Source organism: Sus scrofa, chromosome 6 (genome assembly GCF_000003025.6).
Source record: "Sus scrofa isolate TJ Tabasco breed Duroc chromosome 6, Sscrofa11.1, whole genome shotgun sequence".
NCBI lineage: Eukaryota > Metazoa > Chordata > Mammalia > Artiodactyla > Suidae > Sus > Sus scrofa.
In genome coordinates, this window is record NC_010448.4 from 72102514 (window position 1) to 72116018 (window position 13505).

Consider the following 13505-nt stretch of genomic DNA (forward strand, 5'->3'; position numbering starts at 1 on the left):
CTTGTACATTTTCTTTCTTTCAGGAAAGTGGGCTAGGGTCCTTTTCTAGGCGGAAAACGCTCAGTGGGTAGGGAGACACCCGTGGATTGATGACCAAATGTCTATTCTTCTCTCCATCAGTCCATCCAATAGTCAGTCTATCCACATGGCCACCCATCCATCCATCCACCCTCCCACCCATCCATCTATCAATCATCCATCTATTGATTCATTTTACAGCAGATATTGCTAAGTGGGGGTGAAGGGTGGATGGCAGCGTTCTCTGAGTCTCTGATTCATTTTACAGCAGATATTGCTAAGTGGGGGTGAAGGGTGGATGGCGGCGTTCTTGACTCCGGCAGTCCCTCCCCAAGAATCTCCAGGTCAGGAGAGAAGGTCTGGGTGGATGAGAGTATCAGGAGCAGGGAACCTACTTGGGTCTCGCCCTTGGTCAGTTTGATGTGGCACTGCTGTGACCCACTGGAGCCTTCCACTCCCCTATGCGTCACCCCCCTTCCCACCCAGGGGCGGGAGCTGCTCTCCCCGCCCCTCAGCCCAGCTGGGCTGAGCAACACCCCCACCCCCGGAGCAGGATTCTGCCAAATCCGGGGCGGGCCATTCAAATAGCAAGAGTAGAGTGTGGCTTTCCTGAGTCATCTCTGCACGTGTTCGCTCCCTTTTGGTCTTGACCGCTAGTAGCTGCGTTCCTGGAAGCAGTCTGGGGTACCTAGTGCGCCTCGGGTGGTGGTGGAAGGGAAGGGTTAAGGCTGAACCTTCGGAGCAGGAGCGTCCACTTTTGAAGTGACTTCACAGCGCGCAGTTGGGCGCCTGCGAGGTGCGCGGGCCCAGGCCTGGCGGCGCGGTGGGTCTTCCCACGCTTGCCGGCTCCCGCCGCTGGCCCCGCACGTGGGCGCAGCGCCCTTCCCAGGCTGCGCAGGTGGGCGCGGGTGGGGAGCCCGCCCCCCCTCCTCCCCGCCCCTGCCCGGGATGTGCGCCCTCCGTTTGGTGCTGGGACTGTTGCTCCTGGGGGCGCTCGGAGCCTTCCCGCAGGTAAGGGGGTGCGAGGAGCCGGGAGAGGCGCCGGGGGGCCCAAGCCCCCTTCTTGCCACCGCTGCTCTGAGCCCCGGAAAGGAGGGGGTGGTGGAGGGAGGACAGGGACGCTTCATGCCTCGTTCCCTGCCCAACACCGGGGGTGGGGTGGGGTGGGGTGCGGGGGTGGGGGAAGGGAATGTGCGAGTATTCGTAGGTGGGAGTTGCCTAACCGGCTGGTGGCACCTTCCCCCGCCCTCGCAGGGTACTGGAAGGATCTTTCATTCAGTATAAAATGACCGCAGCTGACTGCTCACAGGAGATAAGCTGTTTGTGTGGGCCAGGGCCTTGGGTAGATCAGGTGAGGACACCAGGGGTCTGGGCAAGAAAGGTGGGGTCTCCTTTGGCTGGAAGAAGTTGATGTTCAGGCTCTCTTAAGATCTAGTGGGCAGGGAGGGAGAGTGGGGTGTGGGTGCGGAGTGGGGTGGTGGTACCATTTAGCTTCACCGTCTCTGTCAAAGGTTTCCGGCCTTGGAGCACGTGGTGGGTGTCCGCCCGGATAACGGGCAGCGGTGGGGTTGACATGTCTTGTGGGAAGCCCCGGAACCGAGTCTGGGGCCTGCTTCAGGCCAGTACTGAGCTAGGCTCGGGATGAGGGTGATCTCAGTTTAATCGGAAGGGGTCAGCTGCCCAAGTGCTGAGTGCAGGGTCTGAAGAGGAGACAGAGGCCCTGGTGGACCCCTGCACGGAACACAGTAAGGTGTTGGGAGTTCGCATTGTGGCTCAGTGGCAACGAACCCACCTAGTATCCATGAGGATGCAGGTTCGATCCCTGGCCTCGCTCAGAGGGTTAAGGATCTGGCGTTGCCGTGAGCTGAGGTGTAGGGCGCAGGTGCGGTTCGGATCCTGCATTGCTGTGGCTGAGGCGAAGGCCGGCAGCTGCAGCTCCAATTCAACCCCTAGCCTGGAACTTCCATATGCTGAGGGTGCAGCTGTAAAAAGAAAAGAAAACCAAACAAAACAGTAGGCATGACTGGGTGCCTGCTGTATCCGGGTCCAGAGGGCAAAGGTGGGAACAACTGCAGTCCGTGACGGGAGGAGCAGGCCCACCTCATGGCGTTTAGTCCCATTCACCCTACCTGAAGGCAGGGGAGGAGGGAAGTGGAGTGGGCATCAGGCCGAAGGGGAAAGAAAATAGGTGGCAAGGAGAGCAAGCAGCTGCCCCTCTTCTGCCTTCAGTGGGACGGTGGGAGACACCTCCCCCCCACACAGCAGAGGGCAGAGGGGGGCAGCTGATAGGACAGAGGCCCTGGCTCGAGAACCTCCCAGCCCTCCAAGCCCTCAGCTGAAGACTGATGACCTGGGGGGAGAGTTAGGGGTGCTAGAGGGGGATAGAGGACTGAGAGAGGGGCTGGGGGTGGGGGGGTGGTTAGCTAGTGTTTGGTGGCTGGAGCTCATGTGCTTCCTTTCTGCAGAGAAACTGCTCTTTAAATTAAAAAAAAAGTATTTAATGATACAAGGAATAGATGAATATATCCTTGATGCAAAAAAAAAAAAAAAAAAAAAAGAAAAAGAAAAAAAAAAAAGAAACACCACAGATAAAGCCAAGTCTTCGGGCATCTCCTTATCCTGATTCCTTCGAAGATGCAGCCACCATTATTGCTGTGGTGTTTCCTCTGCAGACCTTTATAAATGCATGCCCATATTCATGTCCATTTGGAAAAAGATATATAGGGTTTTTGCTCTACTGCACCAAATGGAACATAGGGTTCTTTCTTTGCTTGGCTTTTGCAGTGTCTATGGCGTGTCTTGGAAAGCGTTCCACGTGGATCCTTACAGACGCAACTTTTAAAACGCTGTCTAGTATTCTCCCAAACAGGGGGCTCCATAGTCCATTCATCTGTGTCCCTGGCGGGTGGGTGGTAAGGTTCCGACCATTGCTTGTTGCTTGCTTGCTTGTTTGTTTGCTCTTAACACCGTACATCCTGCAGGGCTGCCTTGGGAGTGCCTGTGCTTCTTTCCCAGAGAAGATGCTGAGAAAAGCATATCTATCGAGGTGAGGTGCGGGGTGAACCTGCATTCAGATGCAACGATGCCCCTGAATTGCTCCCAGGGCGACGAGACACTTTGAAGAGAGTAAGAGTAGCCAACTTCCCCACATCCCAACCGACTTTTGATCTTATCGGAGTTTTTATTTTTGTCAACGTGACCGGTGGAGAGGGCCACGTCCTTGTTGGGTTCATTTGCATTTCCTGCCTATTGGAGGAGCTGAGCATCCCTTAGTCCCTCATGGTCACGTCTGGGCAGGAATCAGGGTGCCAGTGGGGGAAGGCTGCCTGCCCAGCTCAGTAACCCCCTCACCCCCAACCCAGCCTTCAAGCCTCCCTCTGCGTCTCTCGTCCCAGTAAAAACTGGGGAAGTTCGTTGTTAAGAAGAAAAACCTGGAGTTCCCATCATGGCGCAGTGGTTAACGAATCCAACTAGGAACCATGAGGTTACAGGTTCGGTCCCTGCCCTTGCTCAGTGGGTTAAGGATCCAGTGTTGCCGTGATCTCTGGTGTAGGTTGCAGACGCGGCTCGGATCCTGCGTTGCTGTGGCTCTGGCGTAGGCCAGTGGCTACAGCTCCGATTTGACCCCTAGCCTGGGAACCTCCATATGCCACGGGAGCAGCCCAAGAAATAGCAAAAAAAAAAGAAAAAAGAAAAAAAAAAAAAGAAAAACCTAACCCCCCCCCAAGTCAGGGCTGGAATTTTCAATCTTTTTCTCTTCGCCCCATGATGTGACAGGACTCCATCATTTTGTGGTCAGCTCCCTGCGGCAGGAATGCTTTCTTGCTGTGTGTCACCTTCTGAGGAAGAGGTTTAGCCTCTGACGATGCCTCATCATCTGACCATCTCCCCAAGAGTGGTTTTGTAATGTGACCCAGGACTGTGCTGATGCAAGTCCCGTGGGAATTCACCCCCTGACTGCACCCCTCCCCCACCCCACTTCTCCATCCTTTTATCCAGGCGCCCTGGGTGGAGGGGCTGGGGCAGGGAGGTCCCAAGCCACCCCCCCATCATCCTCCAGGCCAGTGCTGAGGCTCCACAAGCCTCCCCCACAGCTGCAGCCCCCATTCCAGCTCCATTTGCCTCCTGCCAGCTGTGGACCTCTGCCTGCAGTCAGTGGGCCATCCCGCCGAGGAAGGGTCTCAGGCCTGTGTTGCTCCTCTCCTGGGGTCTAGCGCGTGACCCCATTGAGTGGAGGTGGGTGGACATGGACCTGGGATGTGCTGGCCGGAGGGTGGCAGAGGCTTTCGGTTTTGTCTTGGAAAAGGGCTGCCCCCTCCTGCCTGAGACCAGAATGAGCGGTCAGGGCCCCTGAGATGAGGAGGTGGAAAGTGGTAGTGACTGGGTGCGAGGCCTCCCCTTCCTCAGAGAGGGGCCGGGGCATCGGGGGACCCCTAGGGGAGCATTACTCAGCCTGAGAGCCGTCAGTGCTGGGAGAAGCGCAGCATTTACTGTAAGTTTCTGCTGCTGCTGCTCCCACTCAGATCTGACCTAGACTTGTTCTTGAGTTGATTGTGATTCATCCTTAGGCTCGTACACACCTTCCCCCACCTTCCCTTCACCTCAAGAAACATCATTAGAAGGAACATGCAGCGGAGGGGGTCTGGGGAGCCCCAGGAGGTCTGGGGGTCCTTGGCACAGAGGGTTCATTTAGTCCAGCCTGCACCCCGTGTGGCCTGGTGGGGCCCGTGGTGCACTGACCCTGGGGGTGGCTTAGCTGGGTCCTGGTCCCCATTTTCCAGATGGGCATGCAAAAGCTCAGTGTGAGGGGGGCGGGTCAGGCCCACAGACCCCAGGCTGGTCAGGGGCAGTGCAGGACCAGAGCCCCAGACCCGATAGACAGACTGTCCAAAAAGGCAGCTCCCGGCAACGCTGGTTCTCAGCTTTGCTTCCTCTTCCCCCTCCTGCAGGAGCCCTTGGGGTGATGGTGGAAAGACTTCATTCCAGAATCTTTGCTGCCTAGGGTTGAAAACCACTGGGCATCCTCCGTGGCCTTGCTGGTAGGGAGGCACTTTTTTTTTTTTTTTTTTTTTTTGTCTTTTTGCCTTTTTCTAGGGCTGCTCCCATGGCATATGGAGGTTCCCAGGTTAGGGGTCTAATCAGAGCTGTAGCCACAGGCCTATGCCACAGCCACAGCCATGTGGGATCCAAGGCGCGTCTGCAACCTACACCACAGCTCACAGCAACGCAGGATCCTTAACCCACTGAGCAAGGCCAGGGATCGAACCAGCAACCTCATGGTTCCTAGTCAGATTCGTTAACCACTGCGTCACGACGGGAACTCCAGGGAGGCACTTTTAATATGCCAGTCCGTTCCGTTACTCACTGCATGCTGACTCTTTGGGTCCATTCATCCAAGTATTCATTCATTCAGAAAAATCTTTTTCAAAATTACAACATTAAAAAAAATTACAGTAGGTTGACAAAGTTGTGCCAATTTCTGCTGCACAGTGGAGTGACTCAGTCAAACATATATAGACACATTCTTTTTTATATTCTTTTTTTTTTTTTTTTTTTTGTCTTTTTGCCATTTCTTGAGCCGCTCCCACGGCATATGGAGGTTCCCAGGCTAGGGGTCGAATCAGAGCTGTAGTCACCAGCCTACGCCAGAGCCACAGCAACGTGGGATCCAAGGCGTGTCTGCCACCTACACCACAGCTCACGGCAACGCCGGATCGTTAACCCACTGAGCAAGGGCAGGAACCGAACCCGCAACCTCATGGTTCCTAGTCGGATTCGTTAACCACTGCGCCACGACGGGAACTCCTCTTTTTTATATTCTTTTTCATCCTGGTCTATTCCAGGAGACTGGACATTGTTCCCTGTGCTGCACAGTAGGACCTCATTGCTTATCCGGTCTACATGGAATAGTTTGCATCTACTAACCCCAAACTCCCCTTCCTCCCCCCTGCCCTCTGGCAACCATAAGTCTGCTGTCTATGACTGTGAGTCTGTCTCTGTTTTGGAGGTAGCTTCATTAGTGCGATATTTTAGATTCCACATATAAGTGATCTCATATGGTATTTGTCTTTCTCTTTGTGACTTATTTCACTTAGGATGAGACTCTCTAACCTGATAACATCCATGCTGCTGCAGATGGATCTGAAGGGAGCAGCTGCTCTCTGCCAGGCGTGGCTCCAGGGCTTTAGTCCCTGGTTGCTCTGGTAACGGTAGCCTCTGCTTATAGGCCTCTGCCCCCCCCCCCGTGCCCCAGGCAGCTCTTACTGCCCTGGGTTACTCTGACATCGAGAAGGTCTTTATGATGGGCTGCAATCTAGCTCCTCGAAGCTTCTACCCATCGGTCCTGGTTCTGGAAGCTAGAGCTACGTAAGCCAGATGTCTTCATCTTCCTTAGAAATTCCTCCTAATGTGATGAAGACAGTGACCCTGGGCCCTGAGATGTCCTCGTTGGTCACAGCACCCAGGGCCCCCAACACGGATTCCTTACGTGGCATGGGTGCCAAGCCTGCGCTCACCAATTCCTCCATTCCACAAATGTTGATCAAGCACCTCCTGTGTGCCAGGACTGTTCTGGATGCTGCAGGTGCATCCAGGCCAGCATGACAGGTCTCGCTCTCATAAATCTGACCTGCTGCCAGGTCAACAGACAGGCAGTGAACGGATGGCGCTTCCTGCAGTGGCGAGGCCCAGTGTTCAGTGTGAGCAGGGGCGGCTGCCCTAGGCGAGGAAAGCAGGAACCACCTCTCCCTGGGAGGTGGGCGCAGACCCAGGAGTGAGAGCTGGAGGAACAGGAAGGAGGCCAGCGCGCCAGGGAGCTGTGATGGGGGCGTGGAAATAACACGGACCTCTGTGGACTGCGGTGGGTGGCTGGGGCGTTTTGCGGGGGGAGTGACACCACACACGTTTAACAGGTCTTTCTGTCTGCTGGGGGAGGGGGCAGGAGGCCCCGCTGTTGTTGCGGCTGGGGGGGTGCTGGTGAGTGGAGACACGGGGACAGAAATGTGCTTTGGCGCGAGACTCAATAGGACCTGTGGATGGATGGGTGCGGTTGAATGGTGGTGGCATTTATGGAAGTAGGAGAACTGGGCATGGGACAGAACGGGGTTTTGGAGAAAAGCACAGTTGTGTTTCTCTCACGTCTGGGTGTCAAGGGGGCGCTGAGTATAGGAGTCGGGGGTCTCTGTAGACCTTGGGCCCCGGATGAGGGGCTCAGGTGCCAGTGCTGCCTGGGCTGGGGCCGAGGAGCATCAGGCCCACTTTGCTTCTTCGGATGTGGGCCGATTCCCCACATCTTTGCGGGCGGAGTCACCACACTACCCTGTTGATGCCTTTCAAACCAAAGTGAGGAGCTTCCATTTGTCCTGGTTACATTTTATTCTATTTTATTTTATTTATCTTTTGTCCTTTTTTGTCCTGAGGCACATGGAGGTTCCCAGGCTAGGGGTCAAATCGGAGCTGTAGCTGCCAGCCTGCGCCAGAGCCACAGAAACGCCAGATCCGAGCCATGTCTGCAACCTACACCACAGCCCATTGTCTTTGTCATCTTTTTAAAAATCTTTTTTAAAATCGAAGTATAGGAGTGGCAGCGAATCTGACTGCTATCCATGAGGACTCGGGTTTGATCCCTGGCCTCGCTTCCTGGGTTAAGGATTTGGCATTGCTGTGAGCTGTGGTGTAGGTTGCAGACGCGGCTCGGATCTGTCGTTGCTGTGGCTGTGACGTCGGCCAGCTGGCAGCTACAGCTCCGATTCACCCCTAGCCTGGGAACTTCCAAATGCCAAAGGTGTGGCCCTGAAAAAAAAAAAAAAAGACAATAAATAAATAAATAAATAAAATGGAAGTATAGTTCCTACTGTATGGCACAGGGAATTATATCCAATCTCTTGGGATAGAACATGATGGAAGGTAACATGAGAAACAGAATGTATATATCTGTACGACTGGGTCACGTTGCTGTACAGCAGAAATTGGCACAACCTTGTAAATCAACTATACTTCAAGAAAAGTAAATAAATAAATTGAAGCAGAGCTGACAACAGCATGAGATTAGTTTCAGGTATCAACATAGTGATTTGATGTTTACACGAAGTATGATCTGATCGCCAAGATGTGTGCAGTGACCATCTGTCCGCCCACAGGGTACAGTGTTATTGACAATGTGGTCCCCAAGCTGTACACCACATCCATGTGACTTATTAATTTTAAAACTGGAACTTTGTGCCTTTTAATCCCTTTCACCTCTTTCACCCACCGTGCCCCCCCATCAAGTCTATTTTTGGGAGACCTTATGGTTAAGTGTCAGCCTGACAAGTTCATACCCTGCTTCTGACACTTACCATATGGTGCTCCTGGGCGGGTTAAGTCATTTCTCTGGGTCTCAGTTTCCCCATCCATAGAATGGGTGTGGTCATAGTGGCTACCTTGTAGGGCTATGGAAAGGATTACATGTGATAACAGATGAAAGTGCTGAGACTAGCTTCTGGCAAGTGGTAAGGGCTGTGTAAAGGTAAGCCATTATTAAGTGCCTGTGGTATGCTAGGCATTGTGGATTCTGGATGCAGGTGAACGAGTTACAGTCCCTGCCCTCGAGGGAGGCGACGTGGGACCTGGGACACAGAGGGGAGTGTGATCAGTTCTGTGCAGCCTGGGGTCCTGCCCTCCCCTCCGGCTGGGTGGGAGGGGAAAGGCTTTGGGAGGGAACTGGGCTGCAGACTTTGGGGCAACAGACTCTGCACCATGGTGCCAAGGTCCTCCCTGACATGAATCAAACAGCACATCCGAGAGGGGTGGGTCCAGGGCTTGCTCTAGAAGCTCCCTTGTCAGGTTTCACGAGGGGGCTCTGGACCCTCGGGGGGGCGGAGCGCTTCTGGAGGTATCGTCACTAATTCATTTCACATCTGCTGCGGGCAACCCAGGGCTCCTGAAATGGCCTGAAACCCCTAAACCAAACCTTCACCTTCCCAGCCGGGATACGTGCTCCCTCTGCTTCTGAGTCAGGACAGGGAGCCAAGAGTTCTCTCTGCCCAAACAGCCTGGGGGGGCTGGGCCCGGCCTCCGCCACATGCAGCCTGGGAGGAGGGGACGGTGATGGAGATGGTCACGGTCTAGGCAGGTGGGGTGACTCTGGGCAGCCCGGGCACCTCCAAGAGGGGCCGGAAAGCCCGAGGACCACTTATTCTTTAATGCCACCAAATCGTCCTTGGTGCTGCTGCTGTCCCTGGGTGGCTGGTGCTGCTGGGTCTGCCACTCTAGGGCTGGGGTGGATTTTACCACGTGGGAGGTATGGCTGGGTGTTCCCTGGGACACTCTGTAGCCCCAGAACTTTCAGAAAGACTATAATCTCCCCCGTCTGGGGTTTCTCTGGGGCAGGAGGGGCATCAGAGGGAAGTGAGGGGGAAGCAGTTGCAGAATTTGGACTCGAGGCCAGACCTTGTAATGTTACTCACCTCCATGCCGTCCATCTCCTCTCGTATTAGCTGCTCCACAACCTTTAGTGGCTCCCTATTGCCACAAGCGACATTGCCCAAAGTCACCTCTGGAGAATAGTAGTTCCAGGAGGAAAGGGTTCTGTAGCCAACCAAGTTTGGGAAAGAGTTTGTCTCCCTGTACCCACCTCCCACCCCGAACCTTTCTTTGGAGAATCAGGGAACAAGTAAGCACATGAAAATCTCTGAGAAGCCTCTCAAATAGAATCCAGTGATTCTTTGTGTTTTGGTTTTTTGTTTTGCTTGTCACCTGCTGACATTTGGCAGAACCAGCATTTGGTGGAACGCTGTGTGGGAAATGAGAGTCCACTGCGGACCCTCTGGCCTTCAAAGCTCTATTCTTTCCTGCCTCGGTACCTTTGCCTCTGCACAGCCTTCTGCCTGGATGCCCTCCCTGCAAGAATCTTTCCCCAGGAATTCCTATTGTGGCTCAGGGGTTTACAAACCTGACTAGTATCCATGAGGACGTGGGTTCAATCCCTGGCCTTGCTCCATGGGTTAAGGATCTGACATTGCCATGAGCTGTGGTGTAGGTTGCAAACATGGCTGGGATCCTGCATTGTTGTGGCTATGGTGTAGACTGGCGGCAACAGCTCTGATTCGACCCCTAGCCTGGGAACCTCCTTGTGCCGTGGGTCCCTCAAAAGACAAAAAAAAAAAAAAAAAAAAAAAAAAAAAGAAAGAAAGAAAGGAAGAAAAAAATAAAAAAAAAAGAATCCTTCCCCAAAACCACGCCAAAAATGGAGCCTCTCCTCCAAGAAGCCATCATGAATCCCCCAATTTCTTTGTCTCTGCTTATCTCATGATACTTATGTTATTTTGCTTTTTGGTGTGTTCACATATTTCTCTGATCTCATTTGTGAAGGTCTCCTTCATTCATTTCATGGGTTGTTATTTTGTTCTTGTTGTTTTTCTTTAAATTTTTTTTCTTTCCTTTTCTAGGGCTGCTCTTGCCGCATATGGAGGTTCCCAGGCTAGGGGTCTAATCAGAGCTGTAGCCGCTGGACTACGCCACAGCCACAGCAACGTGGGATCCGAGCTGCGGCTGCAACCTACACCACTGCTCATGGCAACGCCGGATCCTTAACCCACTGAGCAAGACCAGGGATCGAACCCGCAATCTCATGGTTCCTAGTCGGATTCGTTAACCACTGAGCCACGACGGGAACTCCTCAAAAAATTTGTTTTCATTAAAGTATAGTTGATCTACGAGATTGTGCCAATTTCTGCTGTATAGCAGAGCGACCCAGTCATGCACATATATACACTGTCTTGGTATATTCTCCATCAGGGTCTGTCCCAGGAGATTGGATAGAGTTCCCTGTGCTACACAGCAGTTGTTGTTTTTCCAGAGATTGTTATTTGGTGTCTCCCGTGTGCCAGTTCTGGGAATTGTCTTCACAAAGTGTCACTGTCGAGAGTTGGCTTCTCTGTCGCCCCCAGCACCTCCCCCAGCGCCTGGTTCCTGCTGGGCCTTCGGTGACTATGTGGTTGGAAGTGACTTAGGTTTATTTGTCTTCTCAGGAGCGGCTCTGTTTTAGTTTCTTATTGCGATTGTTGTTACCATAAAATGAGTGGCTTAAAACATCACAGATTAGGGAGTTCCCTGGTGGTGCAATGGGTGAAGGATCTGGCCTAGTGGGGCAGGTTTGATCTCTAGCCCTGGAATTTCCACATGCTGCCGGTGCAGCTCAGAAATAAAATAAAATAAAATAAAAGCACACAGATGATTATCTTTCAGTTCTGTAGTTCCTAAATTTGAAATGTGTGTCCCTGGGCTGGAATCAAGGAGTGGGCAGGGCTGTGTTCCTCTCCAGGGGCTCCAGGGGAAAATCCGCTCCCTTGTCTTTCCAGCTGCCAGAGACCATCCGCACCCCTTGGCTCACGGCCCCTTCCCCATCTTCCCACCAGCTGCATAGCCTCCCTCTGGCCCTGCTTCTATCATCCTCATGTCTCCTTCTCTGACTCTGACTCTCCTGCCTCCCTCTTGCAATTTTAAGGACCCTGGTAATTACACTGTGCCCCGCCCCCCACAATCCAGGATTATGACCAAGGTCACTGATTGGCAGCTGTAATTCCATCCGCCTCTTGAAAGGCGACAGTCACAGATTCTGGGGATTAGGACATGGACGTCTTTGGAGGGTCTCTCCCTTCTCGTCTTGGTCCACCCTGGGAGATACTCAGCAAGGATGGTGCTACTCTCATGAGCTTCCCCTCGAGAAGGTGCTCACCTCTTCTTCCTGCCCAGGGGCTCCTGGCTCCTTCCATTGTGGCTCTTTCTTTGCCTACCATCTTTGCTTTTCTCTCCAGCGATGGGTCTGGGCTGCACGGAGCCATACACGCTCCCCCTCGGCTCCCTGGGGAACACACATAGGAACTGGGTCCTGCAGGCAGGTGTGACGGCCGGGAGGCAGACTGGCCAGGACCAGGGCAGGGACTGTGAGCCTGAGGGTGTGTTTATGGTCTGGGAGGAAGACGACTTCAGTTTCATGGGGTCTCCTGGTCTGGAGCTCAGGTGAACCCTCAGGATGGAGGGAGGAGTTGAGGTCCCCCAGGACTAGGAGGCCATGAAGCCCAGCCTGTTGGCAGAATAGCCTAGTGGTTACTTTACTAGCAGGGCTGTGGTCAGTGGAATAATGGTCCTTTCACAGTCTGCATCCTGGGAGTTCCCATTGTGGCTCAGTGGAAACTGAGCCTTGCTCAGTGGATTAAGGATCCAGTGCTGCTGTGCGTTGTGGTATAGGTTGCAGACTTGGCTCTAATGCTGCATTGCTGTGGCCGTGGCCGTGGCTGTGGCTGGCAGCTACACCTCTGATTCAACACCTAGCCTGGGAACCTCCATATGCCGCAGGAACGGGCCAAGAAATGGCAAAAATACAAAAAAAAAAAAAAAAAAAGAATCTGACTGCAGCAGCTCAGGTCACTGCAGAGGTTTGGGTTCGATTCCCAGCTTAACGCAGTGGGTTAAGGACCTGGTGTTGCTACAGCTGTGGCATAGGTCACAGCTGTGGCTCGGATTTAAGCCCTGGCCTGGGAACCTCCATATGCCATGGGTGTGGCCATTAAAAAAAAAAGCCTGACGCAACTCTGTAAATCAACTATCCTCTACTAAAAACAAAATAAAAATTTTTAAAAAGTCTCCTGGCACCTGTGACTATGTCACCTTATGTGGCAAAGAGACTTTTGTGGATGTGATTAAGGGTACGGACCTTGAGGTGGGGAGATTGGGCTGGATTATCTGGGAGGGCCCAGTGTCCTCACATGAGTCCTTAAAAGCAGACTTTTCTGGCTGCATTGGAGAGAGATGACACCGAGGAAGAGGGAGATGTGAGAGGAGAAGGACTCGAGCCACTACTGTGCACCTTGCAGATGGGGGAAGGGGGCCATGAACCAAGGAATGCAGCCGCCTCTAGAAGCTGGGAACCCTCTTAGTTGACTCAGCAAAGAGGCAGGACCTCAGTTTTTTGTTTTATTTTGGCTGTGCCCACGGTAGGTGGAAGTTCCCAGGCCAGGGATCAAACCCATGCCACCGCAGTAACCAAAGCCACTGCAGTGACAATGCTGGATCCTAACCTGCTGTGCCACAAGGGAACTCCCAGACCTCAGTTTGAATCACGAGAAAATGGGTTCTCCCCAAAAGCCTCCAGCAAGGCTGCGGCCCTGCCCACACCTGCTGAGACCTGGCCTGGACAGGGGTGGTCAGGCAGGGGGCCTCTGAGGCAGAGGCACAGGTGAGTGAGCTCTGAGGAGGAGTTGGGGTGTGCTGGACCAGGGGAACAGCATATGCCGAGCTGCTGGAGGGAGGGAGGGAGTGGATGGGAGGGAGAATGGGAGGGGGCGCCTGGGATTGCACAGGCCAGGTGGGCCAGGGCTGGCCCGGCAGGGTGACTGGGGCCACTGTCAGAACCTCGGGCTTGATGCATAGTTGAGCCGGAAGCCACCTCCTCATCTTCAATCGGGTGGAGGTGGGAGGAGACCAGACTTATGTTTTGAAAAGGTGGC

General features: G+C 53.6%; 1 protein-coding gene across 1 annotated transcript in view; it reads left to right on the forward strand.

Annotated features, from left to right (window-relative positions):
* TNFRSF8 (TNF receptor superfamily member 8) overlaps positions 796–13505 on the forward strand; it is a 71574-nt gene continuing 58864 nt past the window's right edge. The window contains exon 1 of the mRNA XM_021095373.1: positions 796–1029. The gene's annotated coding sequence lies outside the window, so the exon portion shown is untranslated. The remainder of the gene's footprint in view (positions 1030–13505) is intronic.